At 39.0% G+C, this 14,592-nt stretch overlaps 1 long non-coding RNA gene across 5 annotated transcripts in view; it reads right to left on the reverse strand.

The window, feature by feature from the left end:
- Positions 1 to 1,357: 1,357 nt before the first annotated feature.
- The window catches only part of LOC111752887 (uncharacterized), a 39,095-nt gene continuing 25,860 nt past the window's right edge, over positions 1,358 to 14,592 (reverse strand). For 2 of the 5 annotated variants that reach the window (XR_010321450.1, XR_010321451.1), the window contains one exon: positions 1,358 to 4,535. This is a non-coding gene — a long non-coding RNA (uncharacterized LOC111752887). Of the gene's footprint in view, positions 4,536 to 4,556; positions 5,496 to 14,592 lie in introns of those variants that run through there. The other 3 variants (XR_010321446.1, XR_010321448.1, XR_010321447.1) reach the window with 2 other exon arrangements.

Raw genomic sequence — 14,592 nt, forward strand, 5'->3', positions numbered from 1 at the left:
CTTGACAACTTCAATATTTTCTCTGTTTAATCATGATGTTGCTTTTTGTTCTAGTTGTAAGGATTTTTGTTTTCTTTATGTTGAAGTGCAATGCATATATGTATAAAATATATATATATATATACACATACATATATATCCCATCCCATCCCATCCCATTGCCCTCGAGTCGATTCCGACTCATAACGACCCTATAGGACAGAGAACTGCCCCATAGAGTTTCCAAGGACTGCCTGGTGGGTTCATATTGCTGACCTTTTGGTTAGGAGCCATAGCACTTAACCACTATGCCATCAGGGTTTCCATATATATATATGTATATGTATATGTATATGTATATGTATATGTATATGTATATGTATATGTATATGTATATGTATATGTATATGTATATGTATATGTATATGTATATGTATATGTATATGTATATGTATATGTATATATATATATATATATATATATGTATACAGTTGCCTCTTGGTATCGAGAGAGATTGGCTCCAGGACCCCCTGCGGATACCAAACTCCCTGGATGCTCAAGTCTCTAATATAAAATGGTGTAGTATTTGCATATAACCTGTGCATATCCTCCTTTATACTTTAAATCATCTCTAGATTATTTATAATGCCTAATACAATGTAAATGTTATGTAAATAGTTGTTATATTGTACTGTTTTGGGAATAATGAAAAGAGGAGAACAATGCTCAAACAATGAGTGCTGGAGAGAGATTGAGGATTTGTGAAATGGCGGGAGGCTACATCAGGGTATGCCTACTCACTTTTTTTTTATCCATGGTTGTTTGAACGTGCAGATGTGAAACCCGAGGATAAAGAGAGCCAACTGTATATACAGGCAATCCCTGAATTACGAAAGTCCACAACCTGTAGTTATGATCCAACTCCTGTAAAGCCTATTATGTTAAAAATTCAAGGTACATACAATAGTTCATAATAACAAATGGGCACTACTTTGTGACGTGCATCAAAACATTATTGTTACTGTATTATTATGTTAAAGATGTTTTAGTGTATCTAGAAGTGTTTCTTTAATGTTTTTTATGCATAAAAAGTACACTATATACTATATACTAAGACAAAAGCATTTGACTAACTGACATTAGATACAAACCATACCTAACTGTTCTGACTTAAGTAAAAATTTCGCTTAAAGACAAATTCAGGAACAGGACTCACTTGAAACCTGGGGACTGAATATATATATATATACACACACAAACATGTCTATGTATATATACATGTATATATTACATATATATGTGTGTGCGTGCTATATTTGAATCTCCATCAACCATTAGTATCTATTTAAATGTCAGCTTGTAAGAAACTGAATTTTATAGTGTGTGAGAAATTAATCATAAGGTGTTAAGTTTTTTTTAATCATGGGAAGCTCTGTCAATATTACTTAAAATTTAAAAATACATAACCTTTGAATCTACAAATCTGAATTGCACACAAATGATCAAGGGAAAAGCCCAAAAATGTCCAATGCAGTTTTGTAGTAGCAAAATTATTGGAGATCATCTAAATGCCTTTTAATAGGGAAATGTTTTAGTAAATTATGTATCTACATATCAGCCAATAAAAATAACATGATTTATATTGATAATACTGAAACGGAAGAATGGTCATGACATATGTTACATAAATGAAGCAAGTTATAGGATAACATATGTAATATAGTCTCATTTTTTGTTAAGCGTTAGAAATAGTGTTTGAATGTGCATAAAAAGACTCCAAAGGATATACATCAACCTTAAAAGTGCTTATATTTGTTGTTGTTGTTGTTAGATGCCTTTGAGGCAGTTCTGACTCATAGTGATCCTATGTACTACAAGAATAAAACTGCCTGGTCCCGTGCCATCTTCACAATTGTCGCTATGTTTGAACCCATTATTGCAGCCACTGTGTCAATCCATCTCATTGAGGGTCTTCCTCTTTTTTGCTGACCCTCTGCCAGGCATGATGTCCTTCTCCAGGGATTAGGCTCTCCTGATAACATGTCCAAAGTATGTAAGACGAAGTCTCACCATCTTCCCTTCTAAGGAGTACGCTGGCTGTACTTCCTCCAAGACAGATTTTTTTCTTCTTCTGGCAGTCCATGGTGTGTTCAGTATTCTTTGCCAACACCACAATTTGAAGGCATCCATTCTTATACTTGGTGAATGGGAATAAGGAGTAATTTAGGGCAACTGACTTTTTATTTCATATACTCCTATGCTGCTTGATTTCTTTTTTTTTTTTTTTACAATGACCATATATTCTTTATGTAGGACAACGAAAGCAATTACAATAATGGATGATTGAAATAAAGCACTTTTTAGCATAACATACCCAAATCTAGACATAAAATATCATTCTGAGAAGAAAAGTAGACTATTCTTTAAAACAGGGATCAATATCATCTGATGTCATTAAGAATTTCAAAGGGGTCAGGGAAGTTAGATTTATATATCTCCAAGTAGCCACTGAGGGATAGCAGTAATGGCAAAGTTTATATGCTCTGATAGTAGCTAGTATTCTCTGGCTCCTAAATCTTTCTAAGGTATTCTCCTTCCTAAGATTTAATGCCAACATATAGCAAGTGGGAGACAGGAGTTGAGTGCTCCCAGCAAATGTTTGCTTATTATTGCTTCTTCAAACTTAGCAAGAATACAAATGATACTTTTTGTTGGTAAAACATTGATTTGGAAAAAAAAAGAGGAAGCCATAGGTAAAATGAGTGGAGGACTATAGCTTTAAATGAATTAAGATTACGGAAAGCAGTTCCCTAAATCCAGCTTGTTCGGTACATCATGATGTATAGTGTTCAGAAATCGACCACAATCCTTGATATTATCAAATAACTAACAGATTACGCCAGTCTGCGTCTCCTAAAACCCTCTTGGGGGCCAAAATCACCCAGTTTGTTGGTCACATAGCTATATAGCTCTGTTACGTAACAGCCAAACTCCATTTTCTTCTGTGCTATTTATATGTGCCCACTGGGTAGTAAAGCAGCCCTGGTGCTGCAGTGGTTAAGTGCTTGGCTGGTAACCAAAAGGTTGGCAGTTCAAACCCACTCAGTGGCTGTGCAGGACAAAGATCTGGTAGTCTGCTTCTGTAAAGATTAGAGCCAAGAAAACTCTGTGGTGCAATTCGACTCTGTTACAAGGGGTCACGATGAGTCTGAATCAGCTCAACGGCACTCAACAATAACACCACCACCAACAACTGGATTACTCTTTGCAAAACTACAACTTTCATGGACAGCTTGGTCTTTAAGATTTCAGCGGATGGATAAATATTCAACCTGAGCTGTTTTAAAAATATTGCAAACAAGGGGAAAAAATCCATATCACATAGAAATGAGACTATTCTAAAATTTCCTTTTGGAGTTTCTAGTCACAGTGTTGTAGGATAGCATGGTTAAGTACCAAAAATTGAATACTTTCTTAAATCAAATGGGGTTTCCTAATCAGAAGAGAAAGCCTCCTGGCACTCAGCTGCAGGCGTGTGATACTGCAGGCCTTCTCTAAGTGCGCATCTCACATTCAGAGTGGCTTCTCCACGCCTGTCAAGTGAACTGAACCCCCTGATTGTCTCTGCCTGGGACAGTGATCCATTTCTAATGTATGAGGCTACAGTTTTTGAACTCATAAACTGTAAACTGTATTAAATAAACTGCCTCTGATTGATGAGTGCTGCTCTCATAGGCTAATTTCTCATCTAAACAGTGATATGAAAATTCTTGCTGAAGGGTTGGTGACAGGACTAAACAGGGGGTAATAGCAGACTTAATCAAGAAAGACAAATGGGATTCATTAACAACTGGCACTCAGCAGAAAGTCTTCAGAGACTTCTCAGCGCAATATTACTGGTTCAATCGAAAATAATTGCGTGCCACTTTTATCACTGAATGCAGAACAAGCCCGATGAAAAATTCTATTGATGATATTAAGTAGAATTCAAATTTAGATTGAATTTTGTGCTGGGCTGCCTATCTTTTGATGAGAGGAAAGGGGGAAAAAATCTGGGTGTCATGCTGGGCTTTGTTCTCCGGTTGATCAGTTTTTCCACATTGTTCATTCTACCCTGGTATTTTAATCAGCTGGGTCATGCCCTGACTGGCAGGGAGGACTCTATCAGAGGCATCTGGTCTCTGGCTGGCTTCAGAATTGCACATGGTCCATTTTTGTCCAAGTTCGTGGAGCTCCGCTTCCAGTAACTGCCTTATCTTACTGAGCTTTTTAGAGTTGGTTTGTGTGGTCGAGATGGCTAGCTCTCTACCAAAATTCATGCTCCTGTTCCACAGTATGGAGAGTTTGCTGGAACTTCCCTTCCAAATCAGGAACTGTATTTCCCAATCCTCTGTTTTTAGTAGGGGAACTGTACCAGTTCTTGCCAGTGATTTGTGGGCCAAAGTAATGCATGCCATTTCCAAGCCTGTCTCATAAAACCATCCCACTCAGTCTTTCACCTCTCTTTTCCCAGTCTGTCAATCAGATTTAGAGAATCCAGCAGATCCAACGCATTTCTAAATGGTGGAGACATAAAACAGAAGAAACATGAGTCATGCTTGAGAAGAACAGTGGATTTTATATGAGGAAGAAATAGTTCTCACTTGTCTTAAGTCACTGAGAATAAGGGGTTTATTCTTTACAGTATCTAGCTCTACTCTGATTGATGCCACGAGTTTTATGACTGCCCTCTTACCTGTTTGCTTTAGTGACCTTACTTCTTTTTTTTTCCCCTGAACATTTTATTGCTTTAGGTGAAAATTTACATAGTTTCTCATTCAATAACTTATACACAAATTGTTCCATGACATGGGCTGCCATTCATTCCCACAATGTGTCAGCCCTCTCCCCTTTTCCACCCTGGGTACCCTGTTTCCCTTAGCCTGGTTTCCCTATCCCTTCCTGCCTTCTTAACTTTGCTTTTGGGCAAATGTTATCCTTTTGGTCTTGTATAGTTGATTTTTCTAAGGAGCACATTCCTTGTGGGTATTATTGTTTATTTTATAGGCCTGTTTATTATTTCACGGCAGAAAGATATGACAGTCTGCTTCTTAAAGATTTACATGCTTGGAAACCCTATGGGGCAGTTCTACTCTATCCTATAGGGTTGCTATGAGTTGGAATTGATTTGATTTTTTTGTGGTTTTGGTCTATTATTTGGCTGCTAGGTGATCTCCAAGAGTGGCTTCAGCTCCATGCTAGAAGGGTGTTGTAGGGCTATAGCCTCAGTGGTTCCTCTATCTCTATCAGACCAGTAAGTCTGGTCTTTTTTGTGAATTTAGATTTTGTTCTACATTTTTCTCCCACTCTAACTAGGGCTGTTTATTGTGTTCCTGGTCAGAACAATTGGTGGTAATAGCCGGGCACCATCTAGTTCTTCTGGTCTCAGGTTAGTGGAGGCTGTGGTTGCTGTGGGCCATTAGTCCTTTGGACTAATTCTTTCCTTGAGTCTTTGGTTTTCTTCATTTTTCTTTGCTCTAAATGGGAAGAGACCAATAATTGTATCTTAGATGACCATTTTCAAGCTTTTAAGATCACAGATGCTACTCATTATAGTAGAATATAAAATACTACCTTTATGACTATGTTATGCCAGTCGACCTAGATGTCCCCTGAGGCTACGGTCCTCAGCCCTCAATCTCAATATCTCAGTTCTGTGAAGTGTTTGGTTATGTCTAAGGAGTTTCCATAACTATGCCCCTATGAGCTCTCTTATATATATGAATATACACACAATACATACAAATATGTATGTAGAAATGTCCACAACCATACGTATATATGCTCCAGGCTGTACTCCTGTATGACCTCCCACACTTATCTAGCATACATATCTACCTATGTATATACTCCTAAATTATTGTTTGTTATTACTATTGTTGCAGAATTGTATATACTATTTACCATAAACGAAAAAGAAACCAAACTGATTCATTGGGACCCTAAAGAATAGAGTAGAACTGCCCCATAGGGTTTCCAAGGAGCACCTCGTGGATTTGCTCAGCCAACCATTTGGTTAGCAGCCGTAGCTCTTAACTGCTACGCCACCAGGGTTTCCTGAGTATTTACCATGGTTGCCATTTATTGCGTATTTCTCAGTGTCTTCCTTTGCCTTGGAGTGACCTTACTTCTTAACTGATTTCCTTTGCTTTTGATTTTGTGTATAGGTGGGCTTTAAGTCAAGTACTCTTCTGGCTTCGGTTTGTGAACTCTAAGCCCCAGTTTTGAATAAAGGTTTCCTACTGGCCTGCTCCTGTCCCCTCTCCCAGTCTCATTCTCAAATAACAGATACAATGCATGGTCCTTTACTCAGTCTGGCAAAGAGAAGATAAGATCAGACACACATAGTCAAAGCCAATTGACTTCTTACTGTCAAGTGCTCCCAAGATTAGCATCGAGAGATTATTTACTCATTTTATGAGGACAACTGTTGTCTCAAGCCACCGATCCGGGCAGACTGAGAAGTAAATATTGTGGCCTGAAGGCGTAAATGTTGCTTAAACGTCTGTCCTATGAGCTGCACTTCTGGGGGTGTTGGGCTAATAAGAGTTGGGCCACTCTGGGGACCTGACTGTGACAGATGTTGTTATGACCCCACCCATATTCCTTTTGTTTTTATCATTCCAATACAGGTCATTGGCCTCTACTGCCAGTTCCTGCTACTCTCCTAGTGATGTGTTTTATCTTGGCAGGTCTAAAGTGCCCTTAGGGGCAGACTTCAGCCCATGACAAATGGCAGTTAGAGGATAAATAACTCAGCCTTCTTGCCACTCAGAAGGGGATAACTCTGAGTCATGTCCTACATTGTCTCCCACAGATCCCTAGTGAGATTGAGCCTAAATTTCTACTTGACTATAAAAAAACAAAACAAACAAACAAACAAAAAACAGTTGCCATTGAGTGGACTCCAATTTATGGCGACCCCATGTGTGTCAGAGTAGAATTGTGCTACATAGGATTTTCAACGGCTGGCTTTTTGAAAATATATCACCAGGTCTTTCTTCTGAGGAATCAATGGGTGAACTCAAACCTCCAACCTTTCTGTTGGTAGCCAAGCACGTTAGCTGTTTGTACCACCCAGGGACTTCACTCAGCTATGACATACCCTTAATCATCTTCCCTCCCTTCTTTGTTTGACTACCCCACTCCCCAACTGGTGCATCCTAGGATTGTTGTTGTTGTTAGGTGATATTGAGTCAATTCTAACTCATAGTGACCCCATGTGACAGAGTAGAAACTGCCCCATAAAGCTTTCTGGACTGTAATCTTTATGGGAGCAGATCACCAGATCTTTTCTCCCGCAAAGTCTCTGGGTGGGTTTGAACTGACAGCGCTTAACTGTTGCTGCACCAGGGCTCCTTATCCTAGTATTATTAACCAAATAAACTTCTTGCATTCACATCATTGTCTCTAGATTTGCTTTTGGAGAATCTAACCTGACATGCTTCATTTTAGGGATTATAATGTCATTTGTTTTAAACATCAGCAAGTCAGTTGATAAGTAGTATCTGCTGATCTCTGATGTAGTAAATTACATTTTGGTACATGGGATAAGTCAAAACAACTTTTCAATATATAAATCAGTTTGATGCATTAAAGCCAGTAAAAGCTGATGACTGTATATAAAAAATAATCATTTGGGGAACTTGGATTCTGGATGAGCTGTTATCACAGATAAGTTTCACCGAATTGAAGCAACTTCAGAAGTGTGGTGAGCCCATCCCTCCTCTCTGCTTTCTTTCTGAGGGTTCAACTGGATTGCTTTAGATGTTCCACCATGAGGGTATTATGGCCACTCTACAATTGGGGATGAAAATTTTCATCCAAAGAACAGCTTACCTGCACCTGGCAGGTGCAGTGACCTGGTGCCTGCTTCAGAAACAGTAGCTCTTACTGCCAGCTCTGCTTTACTATGTTCCTGCTTGCATGTTAGCACAAATCCTATAGCCCAATGGGTATGCCAGTGTCGTTGAAGTAGGAGTTCTATCCTTCCTGCAGTCTCTAGCAGCTGCTCCTCACACCAAATAAACACACAGTCTTAGTAAAAAATGTGTGCTTGCTAGGATACTACATCTTCAAGGCACTCAAAATGAATAGAAGAGCAAGTGAAACCATTAGGCTTGGTACGCAGTGCAGCTTCAACTCAAGTCCGTCTCTCCATCCACTTCCTTTTAGACTGCTGCCACAAAGTCCTTCCTAAATAGAAATTCTGAAGCTGCTCAGCTCTAGCTACAAACAGGGCTACAGTATGAGCAAGTGGCAAGGCCCACCTAATCATTCTCTCTTTCCTTGACTTCATGCAACCTGCAAGATCTCTACTTGTGCTTTCATCTTTCCCTCCCCCAGCACTTTCCTGGCTTCCTCTGAAACTTTATGGAAACAATATTTCCCGCGCCTTTCCCTATTTCTAGACAATTGCCAGATTAAAAAATTGGCCCTATATAATTCTAGCTAGAAGATAACACAACCCTTTAAACTTTCAGCAAAAACAGGTGACAGAATGCACATCTCTGCCCTTCAGATACCTAAGGTGGCTCTAGCCTTCACCTCTCAGCTTGCCTTCTCTAGGACCCATAATAATGAGGAAGCTGAGTGAAGATCACAACCTTGAGGGTAAACTGCCAAACATCTGTCAACACTTACTGATGCCTGTGTTATTGTCCTGAAGTGTTTCTTCAGGTTTTGAAGAGCGATGTGAGAGAGCCCTCCTGCACTGAGTCTGGCCCAAGTTGTTGGAAGGGACACTTTTCAGGATAGCAATGCATTTCATTCCCTGTAGCAAAGGTTTAGCAGATCTCTCCTGATGAAAGCCACTGAGAAAAGGCTTGAAAATTCACCTAAAGCTATAGAAACATGGGACAGGTGCTAATTGAAGCAGGAGAACCTGTGTTTCTAGCCAACTTTTTAGAAATACGAAAAAGAACTCAGAATGTGATCAAAGAATCATTGTAGCTGCTACGGGAGAAACAGCGTATTTATTGTATATGTTTCCCACATGTATCTATATTCATTTACTGATATAAATCGTGGCACACTACACACAGTTATGTATACTGTTTATTCATTTAGTATTTAAATTTGGCTACCATTCCATACATCACTTTATAGGACAGTCTTGTTCTATATCTGTTGCCGTCACATCAATTCTGACTCATAGCAACCATATAGGACAGAGTAGAACTGCCCCACAGAGTTTCCAAGGAATGCCTAGTGGATTCTAATTGCCGACTTTTTGGTTAGCAGCCGTAGCACTTAACCACTACATTACCAGGGTTTCCTGTTCTATATAAAGTGTTTATAAATAGGGTTTTTTCTTTCCGAAGTCAGAGAGTATACACATCTTCAGTTTTATTAGTGATTGTCAAGTTGTTCTCCAAAGCAATTATACCAATTACATTCCCACCAGTGGTTTGTAACAGTTCCCTTTTCTTCACATTCTTTCCAACACTTGTCATTACTAGCAGACTAATGATTGCTTAAGTAATGAGTATAAAATAGTACCTCCCCTTTTTTATTTTTAAAATTTTTATTATGCTTTAAGTGAAAGTTTACAAATCAAGTCAGTCTCCCACACAAAAACTTATATACACTTTGCTACATACTCCCAATTACTCTCCGCTAATGAGCCCACTCTCTCTTTTTGTGTCCATTTCACCAGCTTCTAACCCCCTCCACCCTCTCATCTCCCCTCCAGGAAGGGGATGCCAACATAGTCTCAAGTGTCCACCTGATCAAAGAAGCTCACTCCTCACCAGCATCTCTCTCCAACCCATTGTCCAGTCCAATACATGTCTGAAGAGTTGGCTTCAGGAATGGTTCCTGTCCTGGGCCAACAGAAGGTCTGGGGGCCATGACCACCAGGGTCCTTCTAGTCTAAGTCAGACCATTAAGCCTGGTCTTTTAATGAGAATTTGGGGTCTGCATCCCACTGCTCTCCTGCTCCCTCAGGGGTTCTCTGTTGTGTTCCCTGTCAGGACAGTCATCAGTTGCAGCTGGGCACCATCTAGCTCTTCTGGTCTCTGGGTGATGTAGTCTTTGGTTTATGTGGCCCTTTCTGTCTCTTGGGCTCGTAATTACCTTGTGTCCTTGGTGTTCTTCATTCTCCTTTGATCCAGGTGGATTGAGATCAATTGATGTATCTTTTTTTTTTTTTAGATGGCTGCTTGCTAGTGTTTAAGACCCCAGACACCACTCTTCAAAGTGGGATGCAGAATGTATAAATAGAGTTTTTAATGTTACATAAAAGATTACATCAAGCTCTAGATTTGTTAGATATAATGGTTATTCCTATAGCTAGGCATACTACAGCTTCAAGCCAACATAACGATTTTCAAATATATATATTTTCTAAAGCAACCCCAAATTTAAGTAAATATAAGAATTTAATGGTTATAGTATAATGTGAAAACTGTTAAAATATAGTGTTTCTTGCAAAAGAGATGTTTAGAACCCAAATTATTGTGACCAGTAATAATAGGTGTACACAATATTTAGAACTGGTCATTAGTAAGAAATCACAAGTAATTAAAGTGAGTTAACATGATTTAAGCAGAATTCCCTAATCTATTAATAGGTCTTTGTGTCTGCTCAATGTGACTAAAGAGTTCGCATTAGAAATTTGATATTATTTACCTGAAATGGCAAATGTAACCTACAATGTTGAGTTTTGATTTTTTCCTGTTTTTTTCCTATTCCTGTGTTTTGCTGTAGTAAAACAACAATTATTAAAAGTTTTTGAGTGCGTAATATGCTATTTTTCGCCATATTTTTTCCATACACATACTGATTTTTTTAAGGTGCCCTGGTCGCACAGTGGTTAAAGTGCTCAGCTGTGAACCAAAAGGTCATCAGGTTGAACCCACTAGCTGCTCTGTGGGAGAAAGATGAGGCGGTCGGCTTCCATAAAGGTTACAGCCTTGGAGGTGGGGCCAAGATGGCGGAACAGACAGATGCTTCTGTCATGCCCCCTTACAACAAAGACCAAAAAAAAACAAGTGAAACAAGTATATTTATGATAAGCTAGGAGCGCTAAACATCAAAGGCAAAGTTAGAAAATGAACTGAGCGGCAGGGTGAGGAAGACACAGTTCAGAATTGCAGAGGAGTTACAGGACATGAATCGCTGGAAGCCCTCAGGCACCATTTCCAGGAGAAGCTACAGTGAGCTGGTACTAGCTTTCAGCCACAGTTTCCTAAGGGAGGAGCAGCCAGCTACACAGCCTACACACACCTCCAGAACCAGAGAAGAATGGTGCTCCCAGCAAAAGCTAAGTGCTTGTGTATATTTTTACCAAACCCCCACCCCCCGCCCCCAAGCCAGCTTCAGTGGCTGTTGATTTCCCTGGGCCTGAGATAGTCCCTGTTGAGCACCTAAAGCCATCCTCCTGGCCTTGGAGAAGGAATAAATGTGCAGTTGGGATAAAAGATAATTTGTCAGCTCCACTAACCTGGGGAGCTCAGGAAAGAATTGGCTCCTGTCCAGGCATAAACAGTCCAAGGATTTTGAGTAAGCTTCCCCGCTGCATGGAAACGTGTGGGCCTATTTCAGGAGAACAGGCCCTTGCTGGCAGATTACAACTGTTTCAGCTGTGTGGTTGAGATGTGGGTGTTTGATGTTTGACACAGGTTTGTCTATTAAACAGGGCCCTCACCTACCCACATCAGGGACCTAAGGATTGGTGGCTCCACTCAGGTCACCCAGACACCCATGACAGGGGTCCAAGGATAACTGGTACCTCCCAGTCCTTACAACCAAAAACTCTGGGTTCCCATGGTCTGTCTGCAGAACCCACACACCTGTATGCTCTAGGGAAGAGGGTAATGCTTTCCTCAGAGATACTTGGGGGATGATTCTCACCTCCCTGCCTTGTTCAGAGCATGACCTCCTGCTGCAACCAGATACCGGTACCTACACCAATCACTCCTTCCCATCTAAAACTGTAGGACAGAGCCTGTACCACACACTTGATGAGCAGCTACCTGGACACCTCAGCTGAATCGATATAAGAAAAGTGAAAGGACTCCTAGACTGATATACCTGATAACAGCTCTAGCCATCTGGTGACAGGACGTCAGAGCTTCAAAGGTGAAAATAATTAAACTAGCTCACCCAAGCAACCCATTTGGGCATATCAAAACAAAACAAAGCAAGAAGCTAGGATACAGTAAGCAAACATAAAATAAACTAATACAATAACTTATAGATGGCTTGGAGACAACAGTCAGTATCAAATCACATAAAGAAACAGACCATGATCACTTCAGCAAGGTCTCAAAACAAAGAATCAAGGGATCTTCTAGATGAAAGTCCTTTCTTGGAATTACTGGATGAAGAATACAAAAGATTAATACACAGAACTCTTCGAGACATCAGGCAATATGCGGACCAAGCCAAGGAACACACACATAAAGCAGCTGAAGAAATTAAAAAAGGTTATTCAGGAACATAATGAAAAATTTAATAAGTTGGAAAAATCCATAAAATCCATAGACAGACAGTAATCATAAATTCAGAAAATTAACAATAAAATTACAGAATTAAACCATTCAATAGAAAGTCAGAGGAGCAGAACTGATCAAGGAGAAGGCAGAATTGGTGAACTTGATGATGAAGCATTTGGCACCAAAATATTTGAAGAAAAATCAGATAAGAGAATTAAAAAAATGAGGAAACCTTAAGGATCATGTGGGAATCTATCAAGAGAAATAACCTAAGAGCGACTGGAGTACCCGAACAGGTAGGGATAACAGAAAATACAGAGAGAATTGTTGAAGATTTGTTGGCAGAAAACTTCCCTGATACCATGAAAGATATCTATCCAAAATGCTCACTGAACTGCACATAAGGTAGATTTTAAAAGAAAGTCACCAAGACATATTACAATCAAACTTGCCAAAACCAAATATAAAGAAAGAATTTTAAGAGCAGCTAGGGATAAACAAAAAATCACCTACAAAGGAGAGTCTGTAAGATTAAGCTTGGAATATTCAGCAGAAACCATACAGGCAAGAAGGCAATTGGATGACTTATATAAAGAATTGAAGGAAAAAAACTGCCAGCCAAGAATCATATATCCAGCAAAACCATCCCTCAAATATGAAGGTGAAATTAGGACATTTTCAGATAACAGAAGTTTAGAGAATTCATAAAAACCAAACAAAAACTAAAAGAAATACTAAAGGGAGTTCTTTGGTTAGAGAATCAATAACATCAGGTATCAGCCCAAGACTAGAACACTGGGCACAGCAATCAGATGTCAACCCAGACAGGGAAATCATAAAAATAAATCAAGATAAAAAACACTTGAAACAAGGAAACAGTGATGTTATCATGTAAAAGAAGACAATATAAAAACAATAAAGAGGGACCGAGAAATGTAATCATAGATTTTTCATATGGAGAGGAAGACAAGGCAATATAAAAAAATAAAAGTTAGATTTAAATTTAGAAAAATAGGGGTAGATAATAAGGTAAACACAAAGGAGACAAACTGTCCTACACATCAAAATAAAATACAAGAAAAAAATAGAGACTCAGCAGAAACAAAGTCAACAACAACAAATAACAGGAAAAGACAATACATAAAGATAAACTAAACCCAAACCCAGTGCCATCGAGTCCATTCTGACTCATAGCGACCCTGTAGGGCAGAGTAGAACTGCCCCATAAAGTTTCCAAGGAGTGCCTGGTGGATTCAAACTGCCAACCCTTTGGATAAACTACTCAGCACAAAAAAATAAGTGGGAAAAAGAACTGTCAACAACACACAAAAAAAGACATCAAAATGAAGGCACTGAATTGATACCTATCCATAATTACGATGAATGTAAATGGACTAAATGAACCAACAAAGAGACAGAGAGTGACAGAATGCATAAAAAACTACCATCTGTCTATATGCTGCCTACAAGAGACAAACCTTAGAGAAACAAACAAACTCAAACTCAAAGGATGGAAAAAAATATATCAAGCAAACAATAATCAAAAAAGAGCAGAAGTGGCAATATTAATTTCTGACAAAATAGACTTTAAAGTTAAATCCACAGAAAATGATACGGAAGAACACTATATAATGATTAAAGGGACTATATACCATGAGGATATAACCATATTAAATAATTATGCACACAATGACAGGGCTGCAAGATACACAAAACAACTCTATTGGCATTGAAAAGTGATATAGACAGCTCCACAATAATAGTAGGAGATTTCAACACACCACTTTGGGTGAAGGACAGGACATCCAGAAAGAAGCTCAATATAGACACAGAAGATCTAAGTGCCACAATCAACCAACTTGACCTTGTAAACATACACAGATGGGCAAAGAAGAAGTAAAAGTATCTCTATTTTCAGATGACATGATCTTATACACAGAAAACCCTAAGAAATCCTCAAGAAAACTACTGACACTAACAGAAGAGTTCAGCAGAGTATCAGGATACAAGATAAACATGCAAAAATCCGTTGGATTCCTCTACACCAACAAAAAGAACATCAAAGAGGAAATCACCAAATCAATACCATTTACAGTAACCCCAAGAAGATAAAATACTTAGGAATGAATCTTAC

The sequence above is a fragment of the Loxodonta africana genome, chromosome 3 (assembly GCF_030014295.1).
Source record: "Loxodonta africana isolate mLoxAfr1 chromosome 3, mLoxAfr1.hap2, whole genome shotgun sequence".
NCBI classification, from domain to species: Eukaryota; Metazoa; Chordata; class Mammalia; order Proboscidea; family Elephantidae; genus Loxodonta; species Loxodonta africana.